Source organism: Eumetopias jubatus, unplaced genomic scaffold (assembly GCF_037043125.1).
Source record: "Eumetopias jubatus isolate StellerSeaLion01/CBP00866 unplaced genomic scaffold, mEumJub1_p1.0 scaffold_2, whole genome shotgun sequence".
In the NCBI taxonomy this organism is placed as follows: Eukaryota; Metazoa; Chordata; class Mammalia; order Carnivora; family Otariidae; genus Eumetopias; species Eumetopias jubatus.
In genome coordinates, this window is record NW_028274808.1 from 24,411,187 (window position 1) to 24,433,546 (window position 22,360).

General features: G+C 34.3%; 1 protein-coding gene and 1 pseudogene across 3 annotated transcripts in view; one reads left to right on the top strand and one right to left on the bottom strand.

The window, feature by feature from the left end:
• SGCZ (sarcoglycan zeta) overlaps window positions 1-22,360 on the top strand; it is a 463,311-nt gene that overhangs the window by 264,533 nt on the left and 176,418 nt on the right. The window lies entirely within an intron of this gene.
• LOC114206223 (large ribosomal subunit protein uL10-like) lies at window positions 18,695-19,860 on the bottom strand (annotated as a pseudogene).

Consider the following 22,360-nt stretch of genomic DNA (forward strand, 5'->3'; position numbering starts at 1 on the left):
CTTTCTTCCTTCCTTCCTTCCTTCCTTCCTTCCTTCCTTCCTTCCTTCCTTCCTTTCCTTTCTTTCTTTCTTTCTTTCTTTCTTTCTTTCTTTCTTTCTTTCTTTCTTTCTTTCTTTCTTTCTTTCTTTCTTTCTTTCTTTCTTTCTTTCTTTTCTTTCATCATGGCCAATAGTCCCTAATACTATAATTTGAATAATCCATTTGTCCTATCACTGATTTGAAAAATGACTTTCTCATATGCTACATTCTTCAATGTACATGGATTTATTTCTGGTCTCTCTGTTTTGTTCTATTGACATGCTTAGACTAAAACCAAACTTTAGGAAAAATTTTTTTTATAACTGTGAGAGCAAGTTCTTTTTTATTACTCTTTTTCAGAAGTTTTTGCCTATTGTACATTTTCTCTTCCAAATGAACTTAATAATCAGCTGTCAAGTCTCATAAAAATTCCTGTTGAGAACTTAATTATGGTTAATATAATTTGTGGGAAATTGACATCTTTATAGTTTCGAGTTATCTTATCTAGGAACATGGCTTCTCTTTTGATTTTTTTTTAGAACTTACTTTGCGTTGCTTAGGAACATTTCTTAATATCGTTTTCATATAAGCATTACAAATTTGTTGTCAATCACATTATGGTTCTTACTGCATATAGGAATGGCTTTTCCATTCACTTTTCTCATCGGCATTTGTGCTTATATAAAAAAGCTGTTCTTTTTGGTGTGGATATATTCTGACCATTTTTTTAAAATTTTATTATTTCTATTATATTTACAATCATTCTTGGCCAATAATGATTTTTAATAATAACAGCTAACAATCAGCTTACACTAGAACTCTAGAGTCAAATTCCTGGTTTCAAATCCTGGCTCTGTGAGTTAGCAGTTTTGACTAATTACTTTATTTAACTTCTCTGTGCCTTACTTTTTTCATGTCTAAAATAAGTTCATAGTAGACCCTAATGCTTTTATTATTAAAATAATAGTATTGTCCAACCCTACTAAGAGAAATATTACTTTTAATAAAAGTCAAACATTACATTAAATGCTTTGCATATTTTAGCTCATTCATCCTTACTATGTGATATGTATTATTATGAAAGAGTATATTTTGAAAGTAGAGTTTAAGGATTTGCTGACACACTATAAATAAGATGTAATAATAAGAGATAATCTAATATTATATCAAAATTTTTGTTCTGAGTTGCTATTAACCAATTGGGGGAAAGTAGGGAGTGGGGGAAGATTGAGAGCACATTTTTGGAACTGTTAATTTGCCTATTAGGAGAGCATGTATTTCAGGTTATACAGGTGGATCCATGAGTCTGGAGTTCATGTTGGAGGTGCAAGTTAGAGATATAAATTAGAGATATTGTCTGTCTCTATCTGCCTGCCTATGTATCTATCTACCTGATTTCAATACATGAGATTAGACAAGGATATCAAGTAAGTGAGTGTAAATAGAAAATTTAAGGAAGTTTATTGAATGAATCCTTGGGCATCCAAAATTGAATAGTTTGGAAAGAAGTGGAAGAACCAAACACAGACTAAGAAGGAAAGGAGTTTGAAGTAGGAGGAAAACCAAAAGAATGTGGTATCTTTGAAGCAGAAAGAAGAAAGTGTTTCCAGGTTGATAGAGTGAAGAACTGTTTCTGATAGGCCAACTAAAATGAAGACTGAAAATTTATCCTTCCATTATTAGCTTGATTATGGCTTAATCAGAAGGTTTTTTTTTTAAACTACTTATTTATTTTAGAGAGAAAGAAGGCATGAGCAGGAGGGGTGGAGGTAAAGGGAGAGAGAATCTTAAGCAGACTCCCACTGAGTGTGGAGCCCAATGCGGGGCTCAATCTCAGGACCCTGAGATCATGACCTGAACCGGAAACAAGAGTGGGACACTTAACTGACTGCACCACCCAGGTGCCCCAGAAACAAAATAGTTTTTATCACATTTTAATATATCTATTAATATGACTTTTATTTTTTAACGTATTGATTGAATTTCATGAAAAGATACTCAAACATCAGAGCACTTTTTTATTACTGAGACAATCTCTTTTTTTTGTTCATGAGGTAACAATTTTTTATTAAACAATCCTGAACATTAAACATTGCACTTTACAAACCATTTTTATACATACTAACCTTACTTAATCCATTCTGCTATCCGTGAGGAGATTTTGTCTTCATTTATATATGGCAGTCCAGCTGCCTTAAATCACACAACAAAAATCTTAATACTGTGACTAGAATCTCAGTCTTCCTGTCTTGAGTTACTGCTTTTAACAATTCATCAGACTCTCCAAATTAATCCTTTTTTACATATTCTCCAGGAAACCCATATTTCTAATTATGTATGTGGAGTGCAGGGCTGGACCCATGGAAGAAGGTATGGGAACAGTTTGAGCACATTGGGTAGTAGACCTTGTTTACGAACAAGAGAAAAAATAATAATACCATGGTAGGAAATTATCATTAAACTGGGAGACAGTTTGACGTTACTGACTATGTAAGCATAGGTGAAATTACTTGTCAAGGAAAATATTCCCTGGACTTAGAAACAACAAAAACAACAACAAAAAAACCTACAGGGAGAGTCCAAAAAATACTGTATTTTTTTTTAGGGATTTTCTGTGACTGTCCTCTCACTAGTGTGGTCTCCCAGACTCCACTGAGGCCTTGCAGAGAAATCAAGATTTTCTTGTCACCTCATACTTAATCAGCTACCTTTATAACCAACATGTAAACAAGTTACATGGTTCTCTTCTCTACCAAGACACGCACACACACACACACACACACACACACACACACACAGCCCTTCACTTACTACTTTTCAAGAAAATATGTGAGATAATGACACAGCAAACCCAGAACAAAAGAGAAGCACCCATTAGCTCAGGTTGCTGTTACATACAGAATCAGAATCTTTTTTTTGGGGGGGGCAATCTGTTGCAGAGAACCTGGAACAGAGATATAGTAAACATAGAGTAAAATTGAGATGCTAGTAAATATTACATCTTTTAATGCCTTACAATAATCTGATATAACAATATAATTCAGTGTTAGGAATTACCTGCCTGAAGAAGCACAAATACTTAAGCATCAAATACCTGCTCATTCATCTCCAATAGCTCCTGCTACCAATTATTAAGTACTTTCCATATGCTAACTGCTATGTGAAGGACCTGGTATGTATGCTTATCTAATTCTCACAGCAACCCACATGAAGTAGACATTATTACATTCACTTTACAGATGAGAAAAAAGCACGTGGCTCAAGGAAGTTATATAACTTACCTGAGAGTCACAAAAAGTTGTGGGACAAGGATCAAATACAGGTTTGTCAGACTCTTATAACCATGCCCTTAACTACTGGGAAATCTCTACATCCATGAGCGGAATAAGCTAAGTCTTGTCAGGAAGAAAAGGTGAAGGGGATTTCTCCAGAATTTTATCAGTATTCAATTTATGAAATATTGCATACTTTCTATAAAGTATGTTTTCTAAAATCCTTGCTATAGAGTTTGTTTTAAAATAGGTACTTAGGCCCTTTAAGAATTTTTCTTGCATGAGATGAAAAGTAGATCGTTGTTATATTGAATGCCACTTTCTATTGAGTGGGATTTTAATGAAGTATCAGTGTCATTTCTTATAATGGAACTAAAAGAAATTGCACTCCAACTGGATTTCTTCACTAGCCCCAAACTTACATATCTACATGAGCGTGTGGGCACACTATTGGTATATAGGATCATCTTAGTCATGATGAGGAAAGGGATTTACTGAAAATGTCTAGAGTTCTGGGAGCAGACCACAGAGAAAATATTGGCAACACACCTATTAGTTCAGAATTTTTCAAACTTTTTTGAATATGAACCACAGTGAGAAACAAATTTTACATTGTAGCCTAGTATACACTCCGATTTTTTTCTAATTTAATATATTATAGCAAGGCCATCCTATTTTAATTTCGATTGAATTAAATAATTAATTTTTCATATATATATATATATATATATATATATATATATATATTTGTTGCAACCCACCAAATTGATTTAATGGCCTTTTAATGTGTGTGATTTGAAAAACACTGCCCTAGCTATTAGCTCTTCAAATATTATGTTCAATTTGGCAAGGTATTTTCTCTTTTCTTTCAAGTGTCACAGATGTAATGGATTCTACAGTGGGGAATGTGTAACACTTTATTTGAATTTCAAAGGAAAAAATACAAAAGGTATAAACACCATGAAGGTGACAATCCTATGTTTTGAGCACTTCCTACAACTGTGTCTGCTAGATTAAAAGCCCAGTGAATTTTTTAAACTTATTAGTATGTGTGCGTACTGAAAAATATATACATCTTAGTGAGTGTTTATTTTACTGAGAGAATGAATGGTTAGTATATTCAAAAAATATAAATTAAAATCACACAAAAAGATGTTTCTCTGTCATATTATACAATTGGAATAGGCAACCCTACTAGCCCTAAATATTCTGTGTTTGTTTCACAAGTTTTTAACCAATATAAACATGTGGTGAATTAGATCCTAGAATTGCCATATATAGCATAAGAAATAGTAGCCATATTAACATCATACTCATAAAGAAGCAAAGTAGTTCTCGCTTGCATTCTCTAAAAAGAATTGAAAAGAACAGATCTAATTTTGAATTTTCAGAGCTTTATGTGTTTATTATGATCCTGTCTGTACTTGAGCCACAAAATGATCTGCCTTATGATTCTTATGCCTATGATGTTGGTAGATAAAGTTGTTTGCATTAGTTTACACGTTATTTTTTTTTTTTCTCTAGTTCTTTGTCCTAGATGTCTGCCCTGGGAACTGAGTTTGGGAATAATCTTAGTGGCAGTATTTTCGCTTTGAAATGGGTCTTCCACACAAGATTAGTATCTATGGATCAAGCTGGTACACCTCCATAGGAGAGAATTTCAGCTGGGCTTTAAACAATGATTGATTGAGGCTTGAATTTGAAATTACAGAATTTTTATGAGCAAGAAAATAATTTATAAAAAACATTGCTTAGGAAACAGTAAATAGAACAGTTTGTTTTGATATGAGGAATCATATCAAATCCAGGCAGGCACATCCTAAGTGTGTCTCAAGGCTTTCCAGTGGGTAACAAGGCGTGGAGTTATCCTTTCTAGACTCTCAAGTTTCAAATGCACTCTTTCCTAAATTTGATCTCCCTGAGAAGGGCCCTGTAGCAGCTACTTCTCTTTTTCCTGCTTCTCTACCGCTACTACTCTTTGCTGTTTTACAGAAGTAAAAGACTGTCATTGGTCATTTTTTTTTTACATTTTTAAAAATATTGTTGAGAATATAAGAAGTTTAGAGTGAGGGAGAAGTGGTTGGTTAAGCAATAAAAAAAGTTTGAAGATACACTGCCCAGGAAGTAAAAGTAAAAAGTTGATAGATAGATTGATAAGTCAATATTAAATGTAAAAGCAATAGAGATTGGAAAAGTATCAGTGGCTGGGTAAGACTGTTGAAAGGGCAACATATGCATTCCTCCAGACCATAAACTCATGGCAGAAATCTCTCTTTTAGACTTATAAATAAAAAATAAGGTAGTCATCGTGGGATAATATTAATATATTTATTTGAAACGTAACATTCAAACATTTTTTTGATAGAAAGTAAGACTGGTTTTACTGATGATTTAGGTTAGATGGCAGATGTGTTGTATCATTTGGATAAGCTCAATGTAGAACTCCCCAAAATTGGAACATTCCACAAAATACATTTAAAATACATATACAATAGATAGTGCCAGATAGTTTATCCCTTGTAAACATTAAACTTCAGATGACAAAAATATTTCAAATGTCAGCTTAAAAGTATTTGAGGGGACATAGTTTTAAAAATATTTTAGGGAGTCTAGTGAGCAAAAAAACATTTGAAGAACAAAGATATAAAGGATCAAGGGAACACTGATTTGGAATGCAGCTTATGGCTTTATACATGCAGGCTTTGAATGCTAAGGAATTTGGAATTTATCCCTAAGGCACTGACACTCTAAACTGTGATATTATCTTACTTTTGCTTAGTATATTATATTTCAAGTTAATGAAATGTATTTCTTTAAAAATAATAAACAGATTTTTCATTAACTGGAAAAGCTCTTCGTTCTTACCCATTATTTGGGGTTGCTGTATTTTAATGTGGTAGACAGTCATTCTTTTAAATATTTCTGAGACATAGAATGTTAGAAATTTTATTAGAAGGCATTAGACTGAGCCATAGATAAAGATATATTTTTAAACAGAAATACTCAGTATCTTAATACTAAAATCTGTTACTTTTAGTTATTACCAATTAAAATATTCATATTTACTCAGTTGATGGTTTATAAATGATTTCTAGATATGAGATTGTTAATTCAAATGAAATCTTGAAAAAGATAAAAGCAATATAATGCAAATGGAAATGGAGATCTGGCCCATCCATGAGAAGAATCTGTTGGATCTCTGGTACGCCTGCATTATACCTGGAAAAACACTGGTTTTGACCAATATTTTTAGTGTCATCCTACACTTCATTCATTGTACACTCAGGAGAGCTATCACAATAAAATCCAATTACAAATACGGTAACTACCATTCTGTCCATATTTTATCATTGTATGCTTCCTAATCATAAAAGCTCATACTTTATTATAGTCACAATTTTTGCTTTTTCAGATACTTCCCCTTCTCTGATTTTCTTTTGATTTGCATTAATAAAATAATTGAAAGATTTAAGGTATAATCTCTACTTGTTAACTTTCTATCTCCATAACGATTGAAATCTCTTTTGAAGTAAAAGCAGCCTCCTATAAATCAGAACCTGCTTTAAATAGCACGTGTGGCAAAATAAGTAATCTTTATCACAAACTTATTAAGACATATCAAGATCTTAAAATTTCCAGAGACTAAGAAAAGAGTAAGTTAATTAGATGTAATTTTGGTTTTATTAATGTTATTAATGCTAAGTGTAACATTATTATTACAATGAATCTATATATTGCCCTTGGTCATCCTGCTTTTTAGAAACTTAAAGTTATATCCTGCAACTTTACAAATTTGTTTGGTTCCAACAGTTTTTTTGGTTGAATCTTTAAGATTTTTTTTATATATAGCTTCAAGTCCACTTATAAGATTTGTATGGATTTCCAGGGAACTTAGGTCCTCTGGCTCCAATTTTCTGTCACTATTGATGTTTTGATTTGTTTTTCCCCCTGTATCATATGAAAGATTTACTTCTGCTATGATATTTACCCAAATATGGATTTCTGTCATTTCCTGAATTTCCCTATTTTCTTAATCCTCTAAAATGAACAGATATATTCACACATGATTTTTTTTAATTCTGTAAAGACCTCACAAAAGTTTTAAGGAGATGGAGTATTTACATTTTGATATGCAATGTGATAAAATGCTTTTATTTTACAGGAAGTCTAAAATTTCATTTTAGAAATTGTTTATACATAGGTATTAAACATCCTCTAATATAAAAGCATTTTATCATACTGCTGAGTCATTCTTGCATTTCTGTCTTATTTTTCTTTCTCTCCTTTTCAAGAACAACTGAAAAATTCTTCTATGTGAATATAGTTTGTGTATTTTTTATAAAAAAAGGAAAATATGATGAAAAATGCCCACCAATTTGTTAGTAGAATTTATATTAGATAATGAAATGAAACATGAGAACAGAATACAAATTTAATTAAGACACTTCAGTTTTTTAAAATTATTATAAAAAGTATATGTCACGGGCCAAAAATTTGAAATCATTTCAAGGCCCTAGTTTTCACACTATCCCTCAAGATCCCAGAGGATATTGTCATTTTCTCTCTTTTCTTTTTAGTTAAAAACCTAGAGAAAGCAGTCTTTCTTGCTTTAAAAAAAAAAGGCTAGGTCAATCTACATAATTCAGGAAAGGAGAAAAAGAATGGAGAGAGGGAGAGAAAAGCTGAAAAGTACAGGAGGCATTTGTCAGATTCTATAAACATGGATGGGGCAGAAAAATAATTATGTATTCAGATTCTTTTCATAGATTTTGAGATATGCAAAGTAAGGTTTTGAACTATTAAAATTTACTTTGTGCTGTAAATTGTTTCTTTGACCCTGACACCACTCTAAGGATGAATTACATGGTTCTAGTCTTTAACCAGGTCACGAAAGTATTAATTTAGAAAATTAAATGTCTGGGAAATAAGGAAGGAAACAATAAGAGGAATGGTTAATTAAATGTCATAGCTCTTGTATGCCCTGTAGTCACTGCATCATTGCCTACTTATGCAGTAGTTATTAGTTAAGTAAAAGTTATTGTAGTGGTATTTTTCCCTGATAAAATATTTAAGTTAATTTTACTATCTCTTTCTTATTTCTTGAAATATAAATTATTGCAAATAATGGTCTTCAATAAATTTTAGGTGTAATTAGTAATTGTCTGCCATTGCATTTCTTGCCAGGAAGTATTTGTGAAGTGAATTATATTTCTATTATTCTTACTTTGTCTTCAAGTACAAAAGGAGAAATTTAACATAATTTATACAAATGCCTGCATTTATTGCTTTTTGATCTTTTTAAAATCAGTGCTGAAGTACCACCATGTCATTCTTGCCCTCTTCATCTATGATTTGCAATCAGCATTTCATGTTGCAGTTCACTCAGCTTAATACAGTTTCACCATCTTGGCTTCTTCTTCTGATCATGAAAATCTAAAGGACGGAAATAGAGTCAAAATACTCTTGACCGTACCAGATAACAGAGTTTATTAGAGAGAACTTGGGAAATCATCCAATATAGCAAAAGGCTTTGCAGAGAAAGTAATTCTAGTATTTCCAAGTGCTTTACACTACATTTGGAATAATGTTTAATTAGCTGAGTATTCAATCAAATATCTAACCTTGTATGTTATTTCAAAATTCATAAAATTAGTGGACAGGCATATGGTTTTAATAGGGAAGTATATAAACTATTAATTTTGGTTAATTAAGAATTTTATGTCATACGATAATGTCACATTTAACTTATTGTTTGCTGTAATCATGTTGTTTATTAAACTATTTTTGTTATAATAGTTATGAAAAATAGTTTAATTGCTTAAAAGCAATATTTGAAGACTGATTCAGATAGCTTTTGCTAAAAAAAAAGGCTTTAACACAAAACTTAACACCTTAAAACCATAAGCATTTATTATTCCTCTCAAATTTTTGCATATTCAGGCAGTTTTTCTAGTTTGTACTAACGGGCCTGGGGATGGAAAATCTAGACTGTCCTCACAGGTATTTGTCAGTTGGCCATGATGGCCGAGATGACATTACATATAGTCTTTCATCATTTAGGTTAGTCACTGCTTGATCACATGAAAACGTGATGGCTCGCAGCAGCAAAAGAAGGCAGCCCCCATGTGCAAGTGCAACTCAAGGCTCTGCTTATAGTCAGTTTGTCCACGCCCCATTAGCTAATAAAAGTCACAAGATTGAGCCCAAATTCATTGGAGAATTTGACTCTATCTCCTGATGGTAAAACAGTAAAGTCGGTTTACAAAGGACATACACCAATGGGAAGAATTTGTGTTCACTCTATAAGCTACTGCAGAGGCTATCATTATTTCTGGTCTTAATAATTTTATAGCACTTTTTGTAGTTTTTTTGTAGTTTACCAGTATGATTTCCCATGAAAGATTGAGTTATATACTTTACATTTGTTTTAAAAGTAACATTTTAAATTAAACTTAAGGTGAATATTTTCACTTAAAATCAGGTAAGATTCCTAGATTTTTGCTATTTTATGCTTATGACATTGAAGATATGGAAACGCTGCTTATCAAATTGTTTTAGAAGTCTTGGTTTGGGGACACTGAATCTTTCCTGCAATTTTTAAATAAGCAATATAAATCTTAGAAATGTTGGATATTGTGATCATATCAACAAATGTAATTTATGTGGCATTATTATGATTTACAAGGCATCTATCATGCTAATCATTACCCATCTCTTTGAATTTATGCAATTATGTCTTTCTTATGATAGTAATATTAGTAGATTAGTTGTTGACATTGATTATCCTATAAAGATTTATAGCTTAGCATTATATTATATTAAAATAAACACCAGCAAACATATGTGTCAATCTGTTTGATCTAGGATCTTTATATAATAAAACACCCTGAGCTAAGATAGATTATTATAATGCTTTTTATGTTCTGCTTTTCTCAAAGTTGATTTAATGAATATTACATATTTTGATGTAATTATCAGAGTCTATATTTCCTAATTGTTATTAATTGATAATTTCACTGAGGCTAAAAATCTCTAAACTTGGTTCTCTTTAATTTTCTATATCAAGCCATGTCTTACTGCTATACTATAACCAAATTGTATTTATAATTAATGTGAAAATAGGTGTGCTATTTCCAGACTTATAATTGAATGGCTATAATTTCCTTTCTTATTGAAGTATAATTGAGATACATTATATTAGTTTTAGGTTTGCAACAATGATTTGACATTTGTATACATTGTGAAATGATATCTACATTAAGTCTATTCACCATCTGTTCACCATACAAAGTCACAATTTTTGTTCATTTGATGAGGACTTCTAAGATTTACTTTGTTAGCACTTTCAAATGCAATACAATATTATTAACAAGAGTCCTGGTAATACATATCCCCAGGATTTATTTATTTTATAACTGGAAGTTTGTCCCTCCTGATCTCCTTCCCCCATTTTGCCCAATCCCCCAAACCTCCTGCCCTCTGGCAACCACAATTGTGTTCTCTGAATCTTTGAGTTTTGTTTTGTTTATTCCTTTGTTTTATTTTTTATAGATTCCAGATATAAGTGAAATTATTAGTAGAAGAAAGGAAATGATAAAAATCAAGGTGAAAATAAATGAAATATAGACTAAAAAGACAGTAGAAGCAATCAATGAAACTAGGAGTTGCTTCTTTGAAAAGATTAATGAAAATAACAAACTTACAACTAACCTCACTAAGAATAAAAGAGAAGAAGCTCATATAAATAAAATTAGAAATTAAAGAGAAGTTACAACTGATAGCAAAAAAATACAAAAGGCTATAATGGACTACTATAAACAAATATACGCCAAAAAATTGGACAACCTAGAAGTGGATACATTCCTAGAAATATATGATCTTCCAAGACTGAATGAATCATAAGAAATAAAAAAATCTGAATAGACTAATTACTAGTAAGAAGATTAAGTCAGTAATCAAAAACTCCTAACAAACAAAAGTACAGGATCAATTGGCTTCAATGGTGAATTCTACCAAACATTCAAAGAAGATTGAATACCGGTCATCCTCAAACTCTTCCAAATTTGAAGAGGAGGGAACACTTCCAAAGTCATTTTAATGGACCAACGTTACCCTGATACTGAAACTAGACAAGGACGACACACACACACAAAACTGCAGGCCAATATCACTGATGGACATAGATGCAAAACTTTCAACAAAATATCAGCAAACCAAATTTTTTTTCTTTAAATATTTTGTTATGTTAATCACCATACATTACATCATTAGTTTTCGATGCAGTGTTCCATGATTCATTATTTGCATATAACACCCAGTACTCCACGCAGAACGTGCCCTCTTTAATATCCATCACCAGGCTAACCCATCCCCCCACCCCTCCACCCCTCTAGAACCCTCAGTTTGTTATTCAGAGTCCATCGTCTCTCATGGTTCATCTCCCCCTCCAATTTCCCCCCCTTCATTCTTCCCCACCTGCTATCTTCTTCTTCTTCTTCTTCTTCTTCTTCTTCTTCTTCTTCTTCTTCTTCTTCTTCTTCTTCGTCTTCTTTTTTCTTAACATATATTGCATTATTTGTTTCAGAGGTACAGGTCTGTGATTCAACAGTCTTGCACAGTTCACAGCACTCACCATAGCACATACCCTCCCCAATGTCTATCACCCAGCCACCCCATCCCTCCCACCACTCCAGCAACCCTCACTTTGTTTCCTGAGATTAAGAATTCCTCATATCAGTGAGGTCATATGATACATGTCTTTCTCTGATTGACTTATTTCACTCAGCATAACACCCTCCAGTTCCATCCACGTCGTTGCAAATAGCAAGATCTCATTCCTTTTGATGGCTGCATAATATTCCATTGTATATACATACCACTTCTTTTTTATCCATTCATCTGTTGATGGACATTTTGGCTCTTTCCACAGTTTGACTGTTGTGGACATTGCTGCTATATACATCGGGGTGCACGTACCCCTTCGGGTCCCTACATTTGTATCTTTGGGGTAAATACCCAGTAGTGCAATTGCTGGATCGTAGGGTAGCTCTAGTTTCAACTGTTTGAAGAACCTCCATACTGTTTTCCAGAGGGGTTGCACCAGCTTGCATTCCCACCAACAGTGTAGGAGGGTTCCCCTTTCTCCGCATCCCCGCCAACATTTGTCGTTTCCTGACTTGTTAATTTTAGCCATTCTGACTGGTGTGAGGTGGTATCTCATTGAGGTTTTGATTTGGATTTCCCTGATGCCGAGCGATGTTGAGCACTTTTTCATGTGTCTCTTGGCCATTTGGATGTCTTCTTTGGAAAAATGTCTGTTCATGTCTTCCACCCATTTCTTGATTCGATTATTTGTCCTTTGGGTGTTGAGTTTGATAAGTTCTTTATAGATTTTGGATACTAGCCCTTTATCTGAGATGTCATTTGCAAATATATTCTCCCATTCTGTTGGTTGTCTTTTGGTTTTGTGGACTGTTTCTTTTGCTGTGCAAAAGCTTTTTATCTTGATGAAATCCCAATAGTTCATTTTTGCCCTGGCTTCCCTTGCCTTTGGCGATGTTTCTAGGAAGAAGTTGCTGCAGCTGAGGTCGAAGAGGTTGCTGCCTGTGTTCTCCTTTAGGATTTTGATGGACTCCTGTCTCAGGTTTAGGTCTTTCAACCATTTGGAGTCTATTTTTGGGTGTGGTGTAAGGAAATGGTCCAGTTTCATTCTTCTGCATGTGGCTGTCCAGTTTTCCCAACACCATTTGTTGAAGAGACTGTCTTTTTTCCATTGGACATTCTTTCCTGCTTTGTCAAAGATTTGTTGACCATAGAGTTGAGGGTCCATTTCTGGGCTCTCTATTCTGTTCCATAGATCTCTGTGTCTGTTTTTGTGCCAGTACCATACTGTCTTGACGATGACAGCTTTGTAATAGAGCTGTAAGTCTGGAATTGTGATGCCACCAGCTTTCAGCAAACCAAATTTAACAATATGTTAAAAGCATCATACACCATGATCAAGTAGGATTTATTTAAGGAATGCAAAGATGGTTCAACATACACACATTAACAAAATAAAAATTAAAAAAAACATGATCATCTCAGTAGATGCAGAAAAAAGCATTTGACAAAATTTAACATCCATTTATAATAAAAACTCTCAACAAAGTGGGTTTAGATGGACCATACTTCAACATAATAAAGAGCATATATGACAAGCCCACAGCTAACATCATACTCAATAGCAAAAACCTGAAGGCTTTTCCTTTTTGGGAACAAGACAGGGTTACCCATTCTCACCACTTTTATTCACCATAGTATTGAAAGTCCTAGCCAGAGCAGTTAGGCAGGGAAAAGAAATAAAAGACATTCATATTGGTAAGAAGTAAAACTGTCACTACTTGCAGATGACAGGTTTTTCTATATAGAAAATCTTAGACTCCACCAAAAAAATTGCTAGAACTAATAAATGAATTCAGTAAAGTTGTAGGGTACAAATTCAATATACAAAAATCTGTTGCATTTTTATATAGCAACAAAGAATTTTCAGAGAAATTAAGAAAATCCCCTTTGCAATTAAATCCAAAAGAATAAAATACCTAGGAGTAAATTTAACCAAGGAGGTGAAAGACCTGTACACTGAAAAATATAAGACATTGATGAAAGAAATTGAAGAAGACACAAATAAATAGAAAGATATTTCATGTTCATAGATTGGAAGAATTAATATTGTTAAAATTCCATATTACCCAAAGCAATATGCAGATTCAGTGTAATTCCTATCAAAATTCCAATGACAATTTTCACACAAATAGAACTTACAATTTTCATTTTGGCCACATTTTTAGGAAGTAAAATAAAACCCAAAAAAGGATACTGCTTTACTACAGCAAAAGGGTGTACTTATGAGATATAAGCATTTTAGATTTTTTTCTGATATAAAAATACTCTCATATTTTCATTTAGGAAAATGATATTGTGATATCATTTATAGGTGACTTTATGATTTTATTCATCTTTTTTTTCACAAACATTAAGCCAAATTAAAAATATAGCAAACTAAAAAAAATATATATATATATAGCAGACTGTATGCGTAATGATTTTCATCATAGTGTTTCTGAGAAATAGTAAGAATAAATTAGGAAAAGAATAAATGATAATTTGGATAGAAATTAGGTTTTTGATGTCTTATAAATGTCTTTATTTATTTTAGAAAAAACTCCATAACTGCTTGGTTAACTAAGGGAATAATTTCCCTCTCACCTATGTAGATATACTGCAACTCCATTTATTATTCTAGTAATAAAAAATAAAAGTCTCTGGCAATATTGTAATTCCAAAAAAAGGATTGAGTCAATAATGAAATGAACATAAAGCAATTCTTATTTTTTTATTTTTAGAATGCAAAATATACTGATTGATATTTTGCTACTTAGTGTAATTGGTTATCCATTATTTTCACTGACAATCCAGAAGACTCTGATGTTTCAGTATGTCACTGTTGATGTGTTATGCTTCATTGGAAGTGTTTTAGAATCATTCAGTTGTAACAAAAATATACATTTGGAGTACATAATTGTAGGTTTTCACTTCTATGAATCAAGTGACTCATTGTTCATTGAAGCAATGTTTGGTTTTCTATACAAGGATTTAAATAAGAGGACTTGTAACCTATGAACATCCAGCTAGTGTGTGTGTGGGGGGGAGGCATGGTTTTTAAATAAATCCATGTCCTTTACGTTTAGAATTTCTAATCTTAATATTTTTATAAGATAAATGGAAAGTTATATTTTATTTTTAAAGTAACTCTATCTTTTGTTAATGTATTTGTCTCATATGTTTTAGCTAGGATTAGTTTCCATTATGTAATGTTTCTTACTATGATTTTGCTTTTCAGATAATTTGAGAATACATTGCAGTAAATTATTCCTTGTAGAAACTGGTTCCAAAGTATGTTTAGAGGTTTTAAATAGGTTTGTTTTACTTTATTTTTAAGATCTTTTTATTTCCCAAATTATCTCACACAAAAGTGCCGATCAGATATCTCAGGCGGTTAATGACCTTTGATGAGGGTGTTCAAAGATGACAGAAAAAAAGGTCATGCTAGACAGAGGGAAAGAAGTACAAACATGGCTGAAACTGGAAAAACTGGGGGGTCATGTTAATTGTCTCTCTGAACTTGAATCACAGATTGAGATTTTACTGACTGAAAAATAGAGAGCCATTAAATGCTTTTTGAGCACTTAAGTGACTTAGGGTTTTATTTGAGAATAGGATTTTGGTAGTTATATACAGAATGAATTTGATGCACGAGGATATTAGGGGAAAATATTTGTTACAAAAATAGCATCAGTTTGGGACAGGTGAAGCTTGAGTTTCCAGAGAGACATTTTGATAGAAATATTCAGCAGGCTTTTGGCAAATAGAAGCTCAGTCAAACATAAAGCTGGAAGGACAGATGAGGAAGCCAGCTCATGGTGAAATGGTCAAGCTCATTAAGTGAGTGGCAATTGAATGAAATTGGAGAGAGACAGAAATACCTGATATAGGTCAGAACTTTCAGAATGATGTTTTTGTCGGAGGAGAAAGATGTCCTTACAGAACAATGGTTAAAGAAGTAGGAAAATTAAAGTGTGAAATAAACAAAATACAAAAATTTTCAAAGTACATAGTAGAGGCTTCTCTGGAAAAAAAAAAGGGCCGGGCAGGTAAAATATACCTGGTTTGACAAATAGAAATGATAACTACCTGTTATAAGGATAATCTGGATCTGTAAAATCATATGTCCAATCAATTCAGGAAAAAATTCCAGATATCCAACTAAATGTTTTCACAGAAGTTTTTAAATTTCATGTTAGAAGGTAAGTTATTTTTTTTTAATTTTGGAGAAATTATATAAAATGCTTTCTAAGTTTTTTTTTTAAAGATTTTATTTATTTATTTCACAGAGAGAGACAGCAAGAGAGGGAACACAAGCAAGGGGAGTGGGAGAGGGAGAAGCAGGCTTCCCACTGAGCAGGGAGCCTGATGTGGGGCTTGATCCCAGGACCCTGGGATCATGACCTGAGCTGAAGGCAGACGCTTAACGACTGAGCCACCCAGGTGCCCCTGCTTTCTAAGTTTTAAGAGCTGGATTTAACTTACAAAGTTAAAAAATAGTTATTAAGATGGTGTAATAGATTCCTTCTCACATTTTGGTCCAATTACAGTGATGTGTATGCCTTTAAGTTTTAATCTTAGAGAAAGAGAAGATATTTTAGAGCTGTAACTTCACTTTCTGTACTCTCTTGATGCTGTGTGTGCGTGTGTGTGTGTGTATACATGTGTTTGAAAAATCACCCTTTGTAAATCAGTGACTTCTTTTAATTAGCGCTTATAAAGAAGTTGACATATATTTCTAAACAACTGGGGGAAATATCAATGAGCTCAACTGAAGGCAGCCTTTGGAAAGAGGATTTTGAAAACATTCAAACCACTACATAATTATAATTTTCATCTGAAAATACTTGGTTGGTGCGTTGAGTTTAAAAATCTGTTTTCTAAAAGAGAAGATGAACAACAAAATGAAGTTATAACTTAAAAATTATGTGTGAAGGAAAACATCATAATTAAATAATTACTAAAATCAGTTTCAAAAGTTTTCCAACAACTTTGAAGTTATTCAACTCAAAGTACATTTACTTTTCTAACATTCAGTCAAATGGATTTGGGGTTAGAGTATTACAATGAAGGGATAGAGGCATCCGAAAAAATAACATGTCAAATAAAATTATTCTCATTTTAGAGGAACTAAAGTTAAAACACTAAGAAATAATCTTTTTCTCTCTAGATTCCATATTGAACCCATTTAAAAAGTCTAAATTTTATTCTTTTGGTTAAAAGTCTTCTATGAAATTTGTTGTAGAATGTTCTATAAGATATCAAAATAAAAATAGGACAAAGGTGAATCTGAGTGTAAACAGTTAACTCAAGAAAAGGAGTTATTACACTTCTCAAAAGTTGTCTTTGTGAGATTTGAATCCTTATTCCGGTAGAAATTGTAATAAAAATTTCCACAATTCTGTCCTTTCTTCTCTCAGAAATCAGGAGTCAGCTCCGTGCAGAGGGGAAGAAGCTCTAAAGAAAGCCATGTGTAGACTCTCAGTTTAAATATGTACGTTGAAGGATTTTATACCTAGATCTCAACAAGGTAGTTTGAGAGGGGTAAAACTAGATAAGCAATATACAATGTCTGAGCATATAGTAAATGATCAATAAATGGATGATGATGATGATGCTGGATTGTGGAGGGCCATGGTCAAGAAAGAATTTTTGAGATGTTTTAGAGTGCAAAGTGGTGCTTTTATTATGGCACAGGTACAGGACCCGCACTCAGAGAGACCTGCGCTGTGATTATACAGAGTGACTGACTATATAGGGTTTTCTATCCTGTGGAGGTGAAAGTGACATTGAGGCTCCAGGAAATTGAGTCTATAGATTCCTCGAAGTCTGGCTATTATCAATATTGTGTTTTTCTTGTAAATCATTAAGACAGTTACAAACTGTAGTGGAGTTTCTTATCCTGCATGACTATAATCTTTTTCAGTTGACCATTTGTGTCTCCCTGCCTTTGTTCTTAGGCGGTCACAAGTGGGGGAGGAATGTCATACACAGTCCGCCTTAAGGGGTGGGGGTTTGTGGGTTATCAGCTCTTGTTTTGCCTTCAGGTGCCTTTTGTCCTCTCATCAGTGGTGATGATGATGATGATGATTTCCTTCAATATCCTAAGTTGATTCACTCATTCCCTCATCAAGAATGGGACAGAGAACCTGATGGCTGTTATCTTTCCTGGTCTGGCACTGGCCACTTCTTCACGTACCTCTGCTCCTGAATTTTGTCTTTCAGGTCCACATTGTTCTGTGTAGATGTATGTGGTGAGGGGCGCCTGGTGGCTGTCAGTTAAGTGTCTGACTTGATTTCAGCTCAGGTTATGACCTCAGGGTCGTGGGATCGAGCCCCACATCAGGCTCTGAGCTCAGCACAGAGTCTGCTTGTCCCTCTCCCTCTGCTCCTTGCCCCCCCATTCTCTCTCTATCTCTCAAATAAATAAAATCTTAAAAAGATTTATGTGATGAAACTACTGCCATTTGTGACAGATCATGCTTATTTGGGTTCCAGCACCCCACTTCTCACTCTACTCTGTAGTTAGAATTCTAGTAGCCACAAAGGATCTCTTGCTTTTTTTCTAACTTACTCTTTACCTTTTGAGGCAATTTGGCTCTGCAACAGAACGGAGAAGTAAATATTTCAGTGACTAATACATACTGGGCATTCTTTTACTGGAGCCCTTCCTTCTTAGAATTTTTCTTTTTTTTGAGAAGTAAGCCATTATTTCCTTGTTTTACAACTAAAGTTAGCTTTGCGAGTTGCTTTTTGGTGATTAGTCAAAGAGACCAAATCCCATATCCTCATCAAACCCCTCTGACTCTTCCTTTGCTTCACACTTGGCTGGGACTGCAGCAGCAGCAGGAGTGACAGTGGTGGTGGCAGCCACATGGGCAGTAACCACTAATGCATATGGATCAGCCAAGAAGGCCTCAACCTTCTCAGCAAGTGAGAAGGTGTAATCAGTCTCCAGTGACAAAGCCAGACCTACTTGTATACATTGCTGATAGAAGGGGGTCCTGGTGCAACAGTCAGTAACCAGTCTGCAGACATAACACTAACATTGGGGCACCATCCAGGAAGCTAGAATGCAGTTTCCTCTGTGATATAAAGCACTTTGGGGTTGTAGATGCTGCCATTGTCAAACACCTGCTGGATGCAGAAGGGGGGGAAATAATCAGCACATTCAGCAGTGTGGCTTTGCTGGACCCACTTTGTCTCCTGTCTTTTTTTTTTCTTTAAATTTTTTATTGTTATGTTAATCACCATACATCATTAGTTTTTGACATAGTGTTCCATGATTCATTGTTTGTGCATAACACCCAGTGCTCCACGCAGAACGTGCCCTCTTTAATACCCATCACCAGGCTAACCCTTCCCCCCACTCCCCTCCCCTCTAGGACACTGTCTGTTTTTCAGAGTCCATCATCTCTCGTGGTTCGTCTCCCCCTCCTTGTCTCCTGTCTTTATCAGCTGCACATCATTCAGGATTTCAGAGGTGCCCTTGCAGATTTTTGTTGTGATGCCTGCAGCCTGAAAGAAGGGGCTCTTCTCAGGCCCAAAACAGTGTTCTGGGCAGGCACAGGGACTTCACATGTGGCCATGGCACCAGCACAGGTGACATCTGATACCTATTGACCAGCAACATGTCCCTAATCTCAGTGAGGTCCTCCTGGGTGAACACAAAACCCACATTCCCCTGAATATGAGGCAACCATTTCTTCAGGGCTAGGGCATTCTCCAGTGCCCTTGGATGGCCTTGTGCTTCATGGAGTTCTTGCCCACCACAGCCTTCCTGCAGAGGGACATGTGGCTCTGCTGCACCTGCTTGGAACCCACATTGTCTGTTCCCACAACGAAGCGTTTTGGATAATCATCCAAAAGTTGGATGATCTTAAGGAAGTAGTTGGACTTCTAGGTCACCCTGTCTTCCCTGGGCATCACAGTGGTGTGTCAGGGATTGCCAAGCAGGGTTTAAAGATGATGTCACTCTTACAAGGACTCCTGGTGAGAGAAGGTAGAATTTTCTTAGTAGTACGCACTGTCTCACCACTACCTTGAGAAGATGTTTGTAATTTCTCAAGTTTTTCTCTTTAGGTGTTGCAATTCAGCCATATTCCCCAGATAATTCCTACACTGTACTTATTATCCATCACCATTATCACTGCCATCCAGCAGTTATTAACTGTGAGGCAGCCCAGGGCTAAAGACTTTGCATACATTTGTCATGTTATTTAATCTTCATGACAATCTTACAGTACCATGAAAAACTCTTTTATTTAGGTAACAAACCTAAAAAATTAGATAGTTTTAGTAATATGGCCAAGGTCATACAGTAAGTAGCAGACCTGGGAATATGGATTGTACTATATTAGCCTAATAACCCAAGCTTGTACCATCCCTCCTCATTCCCTCCCTGCCTTCCTTCTTTCTTGTATTTGGTTGTAGAACAATATTTTAATTAAAATATAATACACATGGGGTGCTGGGTGGCTCAGTGGGTTGAATCCAATTCTTGATTTCAGTTCAGGTCATGATCTCAGGGTCAGACTCTGTGCCAGGTGTGGGGCCTGCTTAATATTCTCTCCCTCCCTCTCCCTCTGCTCTCTCTCTAAAAAAACAAATATAGATATAATACATGTATAGTGAAATGCATAACTCTGAAATGTAGCTCAAATATATATACTCTTGTGACCCATACCACTGTCAAGATAGAAACATTTCTGTTTCTCCAGAGAGTTCCCCAATGCCCATTTCCAGTCAAGCCTCACCCTGTCACCCAGAGCAATCACTGTTCTACCTTTATTGAAGTAAATAAAACCATGAATGAGTTTTACCTATTCTTGATCTTTATATAAATGGAATCATGATATGTATTGTTTTGTCTTTCATCTCTCAACCTAATAGCTTTAAGACTTATCCACATTGATTCATCATTCAGCAGTTCATTCCCATTGATTGCTGAGTAGTATTTCATTGGAAGAATATATCAAAATTTGTTTATGAATAAAAATACTATGAACATTCCCAGGGATAGGCTATCAAATCACACAAGTTAGTTAGCTTTGCTTTTACACTTCTCTTTCCAGGCTTTTCCTCCTCTATCTATCATTGGGTCAAGAACCTGAGATTTCCTCAGCCCTCTTTGTTTTCCTGAAGGGAACTCTCTTACTTAGAACTCAACATGCAGTCCATCAAACCTGGTCTTCAAGTTATATTTTGTTTTGTTTTGTTTTGTTTCCAGAGAGGTCAAATACCCACCCTATACAAACCTTACCCTAATCAGGGTTAGAGCCTCAGAAGAAGAGTAAAGAGACATACAAGAAAAGCTACTATGTAGTGTCTCATATATGAACATCTTGGCTTTACACTTAACTCAGACCTTACCTTGTGTGACAGGAGTAGAAGATGTGGTTCAGGCTTCCCAATGAGCAGAGGGAATCACAGCACAGGGAGGGGGACAGAGAGGGTGTTTAAGGTGTTTTCACCTTAATCAATAATTTTAGTGTGAATACCAGTGAGTTTTTATTAGACTGAATATGGTAAAATATTGGAAAGAACATTTAGAACACACATTAAAATGAAATATTTTAAGTGATTTCTGCTGTTCTTAAACTTGGGAAAAATTTCCACATCATACTGTAAGCTTTAAGCTGATATACCAGGGTCTTGAGAGGTGTGGACCTCTTAAACCAAATCCAAGGGTGATTATAAAATTGATGGGGGACGCCTAAGTAGGATTTGTTTGTTGTGGTGTTCTGATACCAGTGTGAACCAGTAATGAGGCAGTGCAGCATTTTAATTAATGATCTGGCTTAATTAAGTGTTCAGTATCTATTTCCAATCCTCTCAAGGGGTGGGGTTACATAGAAAGTAGGAAAATGCTTAATTATAATTCTCTTAGAAAAATTTCTACATCTCAGATCAATAAATTCCCTATAACTTCAACATACTTTCAGAGGTTTATGAACTTCACTAGTTCATTGACCTTAGTCAATTTGCATTACCTAGTTTGAATATTTTATATAGATTGGAGAATTATTGAAACACATTATATTTATAAATTTGAGCCATTCTTTACTACTTAGAAATAATTGGTGTAATTATATCCAAAGTGACACTTTTCTTTTGGGGTTAAAAGTGCAAATTACTGATGAAGTTTCTATGTAATGTGAAGTGTTAATGTGAAATCATTGGTTGTCCATAGGTAGACATGAGATATTTAATTCTGACACTAAGCATTTCATTATTTTCAAAGATTTGTCTTTGTGAAAACTGAAATATCCCTATTTTATAGAATCCTATTTTATTTTTCTACACAGATGAAAAGACAAAAAATAAGAAAAAATTGGCAATTGTGTGTGGCAGGTGTAGAATCTGGGTTAAAATTTGAATGTATTCATTTTACATATATCACATTCATTGTCTACAGGGATTTTCC